General features: G+C 40.3%; 1 protein-coding gene across 4 annotated transcripts in view; it reads right to left on the bottom strand.

The window, feature by feature from the left end:
* The window catches only part of VPS8 (VPS8 subunit of CORVET complex), a 294,602-nt gene that overhangs the window by 94,255 nt on the left and 186,719 nt on the right, over positions 1-13,628 (bottom strand). The window lies entirely within an intron of this gene.

Below are 13,628 nucleotides of genomic sequence, written 5' to 3'. Positions count from 1 at the left end.
AACAGACACCTTCCTCACGGTAAGCTGTTACAAGGAAAGCGGAAGGTGGGCAGTGGTTTCTCTTCAGAGAATTTAGCAAGCAGAATCTCAGCTCTAGCTAGACCAGAAACACGGGCAAGAGGTTGAAAGAAACACCTCCATGAAGGTTGGCTGACGAGCACTATCTGCTGGCTGGTCAGGAAACTGAAAGGAGAAAAATGGCTTTTAGATATCTCTCGTCCCAACTCCTGGAAGAAAATCTGTGCCCCATTACTGAGTCCCCAGACTGATTTTGATTAACTTAAGCTGGTGAACTGTAAAAACTCAGAATAAGCTGAACCAAAAATCAAAGAAGATCCATAGGGGTGGGGACAGGGGAACACCTGGGAAGAGAGAGAATGGCCATCAAAATAAATTCACCAACATACTCAAATGCCTAGATATCAGCAAAAAATTACACACGATACTAAGAAACAGGAAGAAATGGCTAAGCCAAAGGAACAAACCAAATATCCTGATGAGATATAAGATTTAAGACAACTAACCAATGTTTACTACGCAAATCTCCTAAGTCAATCCAGAGAAGTGAAGGAAAATATTACTAGAGAGACAAGGGATATTAAGAAGATACTGGGTGAACATAAAGAACAATTTGAAAGCCTGCAAAGAAATGTAACAGAGAATTATGGGAATGAAAAACATGATGTATGAGATTAAAAAATACATTACAGGGGAGTAGATGTGGCTCGAGTGGTTGAGCACCTGCTTCCCACATGGGAGTTCTCAGGCACAATCCCCAGTGCCTAAAACAAAACAAAACAAAACAAAATGAAAGAATATTAAAGGCACATAATAGTAGATTTGAATTGCTCAAAGACAAAATTAGCAATTTCAAGGATAGAAAATCTGTACTGGGAAAGATAGGAGAACAGAAAGAGAAAGGATGGGAAAAAAATGAAACAGGGTCTCTGGGAACTGAATGACAAAGCAAAACACATAAACATATGCAACAGTGTCCCGGAAGAAGCGAATGGAAAGGCGCAAAAAGAATATTTGAGGAAATAATAACTGAAAACTTCCCAACCCTTATGCGAGATGGAACTATCAATATCAAAGAAGGACAACACACCCCAAACAGAATAAATCCAAACAGACCTACTTTGAGGCACCTACTATTCAGAATGACAAATATCAGAGATCAAGAGGGGATTCTGAAAGCACCAAGAGAAAAGTAAAGCATCACATGTAATAGAACCTCAATAAGATTAGTTGCTGACCTCTCGTCAGAAACCATGGAGGCAAAGAGAAAGCAACGTGATGCATTTAAGATACTGAAAGAGAAAAACTGTCAGCCAAGAATCCTGTATTTGGCAAAACTGTCCTTCAAACAAGAGGGTGAGTTTCAAAGTCTTCAAAGGCAAACAAAAACAGAAAGTATGTTACCAAAAGACCAGAATTACAAGAGATACTAAAAGGAGTGCTGCAGCCTGAAAGGAAAAAACAAGGATGAGAGACTGGGAGGAGAGCGTAGGAATAAAGATTATTAGGAAAGGTAAATTAAAGAATAAAAAAACAGACAATAGTACAATATGACAATGGAGAGCCAAAGGATTAAATGCTTCAAGTAAGTAATACCTTAACTGTAATGGCATTGAATGTTAATGGCATGAACACCCCAATGAAAAGACATAGATTGATATAATGGATAAAAAAATATGAGCCATTTATATGCTGTGTACAAGAGACTAACCTCAGATGTAAGGACACAAATAGGTTGAGTTGAAAGGTTAGAAAAAGCAACGAGGGACCACTATCAACTACCAACTGATGATGCAACTGGAAAATGACCTTATACGGAAGGTTCAATGCGGATCAGCAGAATATCCATGTCTACATAAAATACCATGACTTTAAAATGCTGTTTGACCTAAAGTAAGGGGGAAATGGAAAGGAGAAATGAGTTTATATGGCTACGAGTTTCTAAAAAAGAGTCTGGAGGCTGGCAGAAGGTTTGCCCTCATGCACAACTGAGCAGAGTCAGAGAGACAGATAAAGCAGATACAACCCCCAGATATTGGTTCCTTTGAGGGCTAAAGAGACCCATGGGAGTTATGGTCATGGCCGATGGGGTTAACTACCAGGGCAGATGGCCCCTCTTTGGAAATGGTGTTTATGTGTGATGAATCTGGACTCAGATGGGATCTCCCTTCATAAGACTTTCATGCTAATGTGCTGGAGGTGCAGTTAATGTTGGGGTTTAAGATATATTTAGGGGATTTGAATCTCTGGACTGACAATGTGATAGCCAGATCCTGAGCCTCAACAGACTCCAGCACCTACAATCTGATTTATTGGACTTACCACACTCAGCTAAGATGGAGGTGAAGAAGGACAACCACCACACCATGGAGCCTAGAGTGATTACAACTGAAAATGGGAGGATTGCATCCAGCATCCAGGTGGAATCTGAGCCTCCTCTTGACATAAAGGTGCAATGGACACAACCAATCCAGTGTCCACATAGAAGAGGTGGCATTGGATTGGGAAAAGTGGACATAATGGACAAAGGGTATGGGGAAAGGCAGGAAGAGATGAGAGGTGGAGGTGTCTTCGGGACATGGAGCTGCCCTGGATGGTGCTTCAGAGGTAATCACCGGACATTGTAAATCCTCACAGGGCCTACATGATGGAATAGAGGAGAGTATAGGCCATGATGTGAACCAATGTATATGAGGTGCAGAGGTGCCCAAAGATGTACTTACCAAATCCAATGGATGTGTCATGATGATGGGAACGAGTGTTGTTGGGGGGGGGGAGAGGGGGGGTGGGTGGGTGGGGTTGAATGGGACCTCACATATATATTTTTAATGTAATATTATTACAAAGTCAATAAATAATAAAAAAATTAAAAAAAAAAAAAAAAAAAAGAAAGGTTAGAAAAAGATATTCCATACAAATAGTAACTGAAAAAGAGGTGGAATAGTAACACTAGTATCAGACAAAATAGATTTTAAATGCAAAATTGTTATAAAGGATGAAGAAGATCATTATGTATTAATAAAAGGGACAAGTCACCAAGAAGAAATAACTATAATAAATATTTATACACCTAACCTGGGTGCCCCAAGATACATTAGGCACACACTGGTAAAACTGAAGGGAGAAATAAATTTCTCTACAATAATAGTTGGAGACTTCAACACACCACTCTCAGAATTGGACAGAACTGGACATAGGATAAATAAAGAAACAGAGAGCTTGAATAATATGATAAAAGAACTAGGCCTAACAGATATTTATGGCACATTACACCCCAAAAGAGCAGGGTATACATTTTTTTCAAGTGCTCATGGATCCTTCTCCAGGATAGACTATATACAGAGTCACAAGACAGGTCTCAATAAATGTAAAAGGACTTAAATTATACAAAGCACTTCCTCAGATCATAATGGTATGAAGCTAGAAACAATAATGGATGGAAAAAGGGAAAATTAATAAATATATGGAGATTAGATAACACACTCTTAACTAATCAGTGGGTCAAAGAAGAAATTGCAAGAAAATTCAGCAAATATCTTGAGTGAATGAAAATGAGAACAAAACATGTCAAAACCTATGGGACACTGCAAAGGCATTTCTGAGAGGGAAATTTATAGCTCTCGATGTTTACATTAAAAAAGAAGAATGAGCTAGAACTGAAGACCTGAAGAACTAGCACAAGAACAGCAAACTAGTCCCACACCAAACCAAAGGAAAGGAATTATAAGGGCAGAAATAAATGAAATTGAGAACAAAAAAGTTAAAGTTGGTTCTTTGAGAAGATAAAAAAAAAATAAGAGAGATACTAAGAGGATACTATAAACAACTGTATGTCAAAAAACTAGACAACGTAGACAAGATGGACAAATTCCTAGAAACACGTGAATGATCTACACTGGCACTAGAATAAATAGAAGTACTCAACAAACCAACCATAAGAGATTGAAGCAGTTATCAAAAACCTCCCAAAGATGAAAATCCCAGGACAAGAGAGCTTCACAGGTGAACTCATAGAACAATCATTCAAAGACCAACCTTGCTCAAGCTCTTCCACAAAAACTGAACATGAAAGAATGCTACCAACTCATTCTCTGAAGCCAACATTACCCTAATACCAAAACCAGATAAAGAGACTATGAAAAAGGAAAATTACAGACCAATATCTAATGAATATAGATGCAAAATTCATCAACAAAATACTTGCAAACCAAATCCAAACCCACATTAAAAGAATTATACTACTACTAAGTCTATAATAGAATAAAAGTCTACTTTAGTCCATTGTTCATTCCTCAATCTCGAGGATTTTGGAATGGTGATGCCACTCTGTTTCTAACTGAGAGGGGCCTTAGATCCCATGGGGCAGATGGGTGGCACTCTCTTGTTTGCAGTTGCAGACACTCTGTCTGTTCCTTGGGACAGGGGTTGTCCATCCAAAGGAAGAACTTATATCACTGATATAAAGACAGTGGTCACCAGAGGATCTGCGGGGAGGGAGGGGAAAGAATAGGTGTAACATGGGACATTTTCAGAACACTGGTATTGTCCTTCATGACACTGCAATGACAGATACAGGTCATTTCACATTTTGTCAAAACCTAAAAAATTGTATGGGGTAGAGTGTAAACTATAATGTAACTACAGCCCATGGAAGTAGCAATGCTTCAATAAGTGTTTATCAACTGTAACAAATGTACCACACTAATGAAAGACACTGTTAATGTGGGAAATTGGGGGGGGGCAGGAGAGGGGCATATGGGAATATATATATCCCCCCCTGCCCCCACAGATGGTTCCCTTGTCTGTTTGTTCGTTGCCTACTCATTGTCTGTTTCTTTCTTTAGGAAGCAGTAGGAAATGAACCCAGGACCTCCCATGTGGGAGGTGGGTACTCAACTGCTTGAGCTACATCTGCTCCCCCTACTCTATATATTTTTAAATTTATTTAAGTATATCACTCCTACATAAACATAGACAGTATCTAGTAATAGTTATGAACTTACAAAACAAACACATATAACATCATGCAAAACTCGTACCTCATCCTACCACCAATACCTTGCACTGTTGTAAAACATTTTAAAATAATGAAGAACAATGTCAAAATATTACTACTAACCGAAGTATTTCCCCCAACCCACCCTATTATTATCTTTATTTCATTTATATATAAACATACATAAACAATAAGTGTATAGTAAAAGTTGTGAACTTACAAAGCAAACATGCATAATATCATACAGGGGTTCCATACATCAACCCTCCACCAATACCTAATTATAGGCCTTACCTTACATTTGGTGTATTCCCCTCCCCCCAGCATTATTTTTTAAATATATTTTTAAGACAGAGGTTGTAAACTTATAAAACAATCACTCACATGTGCAGAATTCCCAAACAGCACCCCTCTATCAAAACACCACACTGTGGTGAAACATTTGTTACAGATAAGATAATATCATCTGATTGTTACCACATCCATAGTGTACATTTGGCACACATTTTCCATACTGCCCCATTATCAACACAGTACATCTTTAGGATAGATGCAAGAAAATTATATTATTACAGCTAACCACAGTCCATAAAACTCCAGTTTTAGTTTTAGTTTTCCCATGCTTCTCCATGCTCCCACCACCCAGCAGTAGTGATCACATTTGCTCTAGCTAACAGAGGACACCCTTGCATCTGTACCATCAACCACAGTTCTCATCCACCTCTTGGTTTACTGTGCTATTCAGTTCCCAGATTACTCTCTAGCATTCTGTCAATTGGCATTTACATCCCTAGACTACCATTTTCAGGCACATCCCCATTTATAAACTAGCTGTTGTTCACAATTTGTTACCATCCATTCTATACAATTCCACACTTTTACATTAAAGCTAATTAAAACTTCTACACATATTAAATATCAGTAGTCCATCTCAATCCTCCTCTTATCTCCTTTAAGAATCCACCACCTATTTCCAGGTCTTGAAAATATTTTCCTACAATTTCTTCTAGAAGCTTTATGGTTCTTGCTTTTATTTTTATACTTTTTAAATCCATTTTGAGTTAATTTTTGGATAAAGTGTAAGACAGGAGTCCTCTTTCCTTCTTTTGGCTATAGATACCCATTTCCTTCAGTACCATTTGGTGAATGGACTGTTCTGCCCAAGCTGTGTGGATTTGATAGGCTAGTCAAAAATCACTTGACTATAAATGTGAGGGTCTGTTTCTGAACCACCAGTTTGGTTCCATTGGTCTATATGTCTGCCTTTATGTCAATACCATGTTGTTTTTACCACTATAGCTAGGTAATGTTACTTAAAATCTGAAGACAAGGGTTCACTTTTCCTTTTTAAGGTATTTCTGGCTATACAGGACCTCTTCCCTTTCCAAATAAATTGACAGTGTTTTCAAATTTTTAAAAACATGCTGGTGGAATTTTTATTGGGATTGAATTAAATCTGTATATCAAATTGAGTAGAACTGACATCTTAATGATATTTAGTCTTCCAATACGTTAGCATGGAATGTTCTTCCAGGTATTTAGGCCTTTTTTGATTTCTTTTAACACTGAGTTTCAATTTTCTGAATACAAGTGTTTTACATCATTGGCTAAGTTTATTCCTGCTATTTGAGTTTTATCTATCATATTTTATTTTCCCCACTCTTTTGACTCTCTTGGTTACTTTTATTGATAAAATCTTCATTTCTAGATTCTCTTCTAGGCCTCTCTCTCCTGTCTTTTCTCTTCAGGATGTAGCACACTCTTTAGTATCTCCAGAAAATCTGATCTCTTGGTTAGAAATTCTCTCAGTTTCTTTTTATCTGTGAATATTCTAATCTTGCCCTCATTTTTGAAAGACAATCTTGCCAGATATAGGATTCCTGGCTGGAAGTTTTTCCCTTATAGTATCTTAAATATATCAGAACCCTGTCTTCTTGCCTCCATGGTTTCTGGTGAGAAATTAGCACTTAATTTTATTGGGTATCCCTTATATGTTATGAATTGCTTTTTCTCTTACTGTTCTCAGAATTCTTTGTCTTTGGCATTTGACATTCTGATTAGTATGTGTCTCAGAGTTGGTCTATTTGGATTTTTTCGGATGGGAATACATTGTGCTTCCTGGACATGGATATCTATGTCCTTCAAAAGGGTTGGGAAATTTTCTACCATTATTTCTTCAAATATTCCTTCTGCCCCCTTTCCCTTTTCTTCTCCTTCTGGAACACCCATGACATGTATGTTTGCCTGTCTTTTGCTGTCATTTATTTCCCTAAACCTTGTTCAGTTTTTTCCATTCTTTACTTCATCCGTTCTTTTGTATGTTCACTTTCAGAGGTCATTTCTTCAAACTCACCAATTCTTTCTTCTGCCTCCTCAAATCTGCTATGATATATTCCAATGTTTTTTAAATTTCGTTTCCTACACCTTTCATTCCCATAAGATCTGCTATTTTTCTATGTATGCTTTCAAATTCTTCTTTGTGATCATCCAGTGTCTTCTTAATATCCTTAATCTTTTTTAGTCATCTCATTGACTTCATTAAGGAGATCTGTTTGAACATCTATGATTAGTTGTCTCAAATCCTGTATGTCATCTGGAGTCTAATCTTGTTCCTTAACTGGGCCATATCTTCCTGTTTCTTGGTGTGGATTGTTATTTTTTGTCGGTGTCTTGGCATCTGGCTTACTAGAGTATTTATTCTGGGTGCAGTTTAGGGCTTCCTGCCCTTTCTCCCTTGCTGGTTACACAGTAGGAGCCAAGTATGTAGCTGGTGGTCTAAGCTGTGGAGGCTCAAGTTGCTCTCCTTGCCCCAGGAACCAATGAAGCATCTCCCAAATTTCTCCTTTGCCAGGGGTAGGGACAGAGTCACAGATATGTAGAATAATCCAAGTCATAAAGGCCTAGACTGTAGTTGCCCAGAGAGACTGATGAAGCTTCATTCCCCTTTCTTCCCTGCCTGGGGCGGGGATGGCACCACAGGTGTGGGCAGCAATCTATGCAGTGTGAATCCAAGATGACCGCAGTTCCCCCAGTAGACTTCCAATTATTCAGTCTGTGCCTGAATTATTCAGTCTGTGCAAGGTACCTGCAGTTACCTGGATAGGATGGTGCAGGGCCCACCCACCTCTTCCCTGCCAGAGGTAAGGCTGAAGCCTAGCCTACGGCTACAGGCCAGTCTGCATGAAAGAAACTGACTCCTGCTGTTGCTGTGATTTTTGTTCAGCCAGGCTTCCCCTCATGCTGGAGTGGAGTCAAAATGGTGGTCAATGGCCTCTTTCAGATTTGGACAGGTTCAAACTTTAGCTGTTCTTAGGATTATGCTTTAGGCAGCCAAATTTCCTCATCAGTAGCTGAAGTTGGTGCCCAACTGTCTCTTCCTCCTCCATTTTTGGGAACTGGAGCTTTCAATTCCAGCTACAGAACAACTCTCAAGGTGGCTTGTGACTCCAGTGGAGGATGGGTACCAGCCTTTGTGGTGTGAGGTGAGGAGCCCCCGCTTCTCTAGACAGGGGGGCTCGGGGTGGGGAGGCGCAGGCGTGAGAGGATGCACAGTGGCTCGAAGGACAACTGCGGAGACGAGGCGGATGGCGCAGGTCTCTTTATTGAGGAAGTACAAGCAGTTTTATAGAGTATGAAGAGAGGGGATTGGTGGAGGGTGATTGGGTTCTGATAGGCTAGATTAGCTGTTGTTATCTTATAAGGGCATAGAAGCAGAACTCGTCTACTAGGCTGGTCAGTAGTTACTAGGAAGAGCTTAAATTTGAGAGGGCTGAGCTGGATAGCTTGCTGATAGGTGGAAGAGAGCAGGCGTGTCTTTACGAGGTAGGAGGCCCTGAGATTGGCCCAGACGGAGGTGGTGTAAGGGGGCTTGCGTGAGTTTCCCCTGCGGGGAGGCGTAAGTGCATACCTCGTCCCGAGGGGCCAACCAAGGGAGGCGTATTTCGTGCCTCAGACCTCGGAGGCGGCCAGTTCTGAGAGCCAAACTTTTGCATGCTTGCCCTCAGTGGTGTAGAGCACTCTACTTACAAATCTCTGCAAATGGGCAGTATTCTCCTTCCATTTCTTCAAGGATGTTGCAGGATGTGCTTCTGGTCTCCTGCAGCCCCCAAATAGGTGCTTCAGCTAGTACCAAATAGCTCTGGATGTTGACTAACTGCCCTGTAGCAGGAGCTTGACTCTAGGGGCTCTTTACTCTGCTGCCATCTTGCTGGTTGTCCTCTCCCCTATATATATATATTTAATATGTATGGTTTTTAAAGATTTTTATTTTATTTCTCTCCCCTCCCCCCACAGTTGCCTGCTTTCTGTGTCTATTCATTGTGTGTTCTTCTGTGACTGCTTCTATCCTTACCAGTGGCACCAGGAATCTGTGTTTCTTTTTGTTGTGTCATCTTGTTGTGTCAGCTCTCCGTGAGGGTGGTGCCATTCTTGGGCAGTCTTCACTTTCTTTCGTGCTGGGCGGCTCTCCTTATGGGGTGCACTCCTTGCTTGTGAGGCTCCCCTACACGGGGGACACCCTGTGTGGCACAGCACTCCTTGTGCGCATCAGCACTGTGCATGGGCCAGCTCCACACGGGTCAAGGAGGCCCGGGGTTTGAACCACGGACCTCCCATGTGGTAGGCAGACACCCTATCCATTGGGTCAAGTCCGCTTCCCTCCCCTATATTTTTGATGTAACATTTATGTAATCTAAAGCTTCTTTAAAAATAAAAAATTTTAAAAAAAGAATTATACACCATGGGGTTTTACCCCAGGTATGCAAGGGTGGTTCAACACAAGAAAATTAATTAGAATAATAACCCTCACTGGTAAATTGAAGAAGAAAAATCACATGATCTTCTTGATTGATGCAGAAAAAGTGTCTGACAAAATACAGTCCTTTTCTTAATAAAAACCCTCCAAAATATAGGAATAGAAGTTTTCTCAATATGGTGAAGTGCATATATGAAAAACCTACAGCTAGCATTGTACTCAATGGTGGGAGAATCAAAGTTTTTCTGCTGAGATCAGGAACTAGACATCGATGCCCACTATTATCACTGTTATTCATTATTTTGCTAGAAGTTCTAGTTAGAGCTATCAGACTAGATAAAAAAATAGAAGGCACCCAAGTAGGAAAAGAAGAATTGAACGTTTATTTGGTGAGCACACAATCTTACATCTAGAAAATCTTGAAAAATCAACAACAAAGCTACTAGAATAGACAAGTTTAGCAAAGTGGCAGGATACAAGATTAATATGTAAAAATCAGTAGTGTTTCTATACACTACTGATGAGCAATCTGAGGAAGAAGTCAGAAAAAAATTCCATTCATAATAGTGACTAAAAGAATCAAATATTTAAGAACAAACTTAACCGAGGACACAAGGGTCCTGTATCAAGAAAACTACAAAACACTGCTAAAAGAAATCAAAGAAAACTTAAATAAATGGAAGGACATTCCATGTTCATGGACTGGAAGACTAAATATCATTAAGATGTCAATTATACCCAAACTGATTTACAGCTTCAATGCAATCCAAATAAAAATCCTAACAGTCTTCTTTGCAGAAATCGAAAAGTCAACTATCGCATTTATTTGGAAGGGTAAGGGGCCCCAAATAGCCAAAATGTCTTAATAAAGAACAAAGTTGGAAGACTCTCACTTCCTGACTTTAGAGCATATTACTTAGCTACAGTAGCAAACAAACAAACAAATAAAACAGCACAGTACTGGCATAAAGACAGAGAGATTGACCAATGGAACTAAATTAAGAACTCAGAAACAGACCCTCATAATGATGGTCAAGTAATTTTTGACTAGGCAGTCAAGCCCTCTTAGCCAGGTCAGATACTTTATTCAGCAAATGGTGCTGGAAAAACTGGATATCCATATCGAAAAGAAAGAAGAAGAACCCCTATCTCACACCTTACACAAAAATTAACTCAAAATGGATTAGGACCTAAATATAAAAGTGACAATCATAAACACCTAGAAGAAAATGTAGGTAAACGTCTTCAAGATCTTGTGGTAGATGTTGGGTTCTTAAACCTTACCCTCAAAGCACAAGAAACAAAAGAAAAAAAAATGATAAAAGGGACCTCCTCAACATTAAATACTTTTTCACCTCAAAGGATTTTGTCAAAAGGGTGAAAAGGCAGCTGACTCAACAGGAGAAAATATCTGGAAACCGCATATCCAATAAGGGTTTGATATTCATGATACATAAAGAAATACTACAACTCAACAATAAAAAGACCAATGACCTGAATTTTAAAATGGGCAAAAGACTTGAATAGACATTTCTCCAAAGAAGAAATACAAATGGGTAAAAAAACACATGAAAATGTTCAACATCCCTTGTGATTAGGGAAATGCACATCAAAACTACAACGAGATATCATTTCACACCTATTAGAATGGCCACTATAAAAAAGAAAAAAACTACAAGGATTAGAGAGGATGTGGAGAGATAGAAATTCACTGTTGGTGGGAACATAGCACGGTACAGCCATTGTGGAGGACAGTTTGGGAGTTCTTTATTTTTTTATTTTTTATTTATTTCCCCACCCCCACCCCCAGTTGTCTGTTCCCTGTGTCCATACGCTGTGTATTCTTCTGTGTCCGCTTGTATTCTTGTCAGCAGTACCGGGAATCTGTGTCTCTTTTTGTTGGGTCATCTTGCTGCATCAGCTCTCTTAGTGTGCAGCGCCACTCCACCCCTGCATGGCACGGCACTCTTTGCATGCATGAGCACTGTATGTGGGCCAGCTCACCACACAGGTCAAGAGGCCCTAGGTTTAAACCCTGGACCTCTCATGTGGTAGGCGGACATTCTATCAGTTGAGTAAATCTGTCTCCCAGTTTGGGAGTTCTTAAGGAAGTTGAATACAGACCTGCCATGTGACCTGGCAATATTGCTACTAGGTATACACAGAGAAGAACTGAGAGCATTGACACGAACAGACAGCTGGACACTGATGTTCACAGGGACAATATTTACAATTGTGAAAAGACAGAAAGTACCCAGGTGTTCATCAAGAGAAGAATGGATAGGGAAATGGATGTGGCTCAACCAATTGGACTCCTGTCTACCATATAGGAGATCCAAGGTTCAGTGGCTGGGGCCTCCTGGTGAGGGCAAGCTGGCCCATGTGGCAAGCTGGCCCACACGGAGTCCTGGCCCAAGCAGAAATGTCGTCCCGCACAGAAGTGCCGCCCTGTGTGGGAATGCCGCTCAGCACAGGAAAGCCACCCTGCACGGGAGTGCCAGCCAATGAAGAGCTGGCGCAGCAAGATGACACAAGAGACACAGAGGAGAGGGAAGCAGATTTGGCCCAACAGTTAGGGCATCTGCCTACAACATGAGAGGTCCAAGGTTCAAACCCAGGGCCTCTTTGACCCATGTGGAGCTGGCCCATACCCAGTGCTGATGCGTACAAGGAGTGCCATGCCACGCAGGGGTGTCCCCCACGTACGGAAGCTCCACGCGCAAGGAAGGCGTCCCCTAAGGAGAGCCGCCCTGCATGAAAAAAGTGCAGCCTGCCCAGGAATGTTGCTGCACACATGGAGAGCTGACGCAACAAAAAGAGACACAGATTCCCAGTGCTGCTGACAAGAATACAAGTGGACACAGAAGAACACGCAGCAAATGGACACAGAGAGCAGACAACTGGGGGTGGGGACGGGAAGAGAAAAAAAAATCTTAAAGAAAAAAAAAAGAAAGAAAGAAAAAAAAGAGACACAGAGGAGAGAAAAGAAGAAGACATAGCAGAACTGGGAGTTGAGGTGGCACAAGAGAGTAATTGCCTCTCTCCTACTCCGGAAGGTTCCAGAATTGGTTTCTGGAGCCTCCTAATGAGAATACAAGCAGACACAGAAAAACACAAAGTGAAAGGACACAGAAAGCAGACAACGGGAGGAGTGAGGGGTGGAGAGAAATAAATCTTAAAAAAAAAAAAATGAATGAACAAATTGTGGTATATACAGATGATGGAATATTATGCAGCTCTGTATTGGTGTGCTTGATGGTGTCCCATAGGTTTCCCAGGTTCTGTTCCCTTTTCTTCATTCTCTCTTCTTTCTGCTCTGCAGACTGATTTCAATAGTCTCATCTTCAAGTTGACTGATCCATTTTTTTGCCAGCTTCAACCTGTTGTTGAACCCCTCTAGGGATTTTAAAATTTCTGTTACTGTGGTCTTTACCTTTAGTTTCTTTTCATAATTCCTATCTCTCTAATGATATTTTCTCTGCATTCATCTATTATTTTCCCAATTTTGTTTAGTCCTTTGTCCTTGTTTTCCTTTAGCTCTTTAAGCATGTATAGGAGCATTTAAAATAAGTCTTTGTTTGGTAGGTTCCAAGTGTGATCCTCTTCACTGATGGTTTCTAAAGTAATCTCCTTGTTCTGGGAATCACTTCCTGTTTCTTTGAATGTTTTGTAACCTTTTGTGGAAACCTGGATACTGATTTTTTTTTTTTTTTTTTTTTTAGGATATACTGGGGATTGAACCCAGAACCTCATACATGGAAAGCAGGTACTCAACCATTGAGCTACAACCGCACCCTATTTTGATATTTTAATGTTTTATCACTAGAGTTCAGACTGAGTGGACTGTTCCTTAGACTTGTA

The sequence above is a fragment of the Dasypus novemcinctus genome, chromosome 4, assembly GCF_030445035.2.
Source record: "Dasypus novemcinctus isolate mDasNov1 chromosome 4, mDasNov1.1.hap2, whole genome shotgun sequence".
Lineage (NCBI taxonomy): Eukaryota > Metazoa > Chordata > Mammalia > Cingulata > Dasypodidae > Dasypus > Dasypus novemcinctus.
Note: the sequence above shows the minus strand (reverse complement) of the source record. Positions and strands in the feature narration are given on the sequence as shown.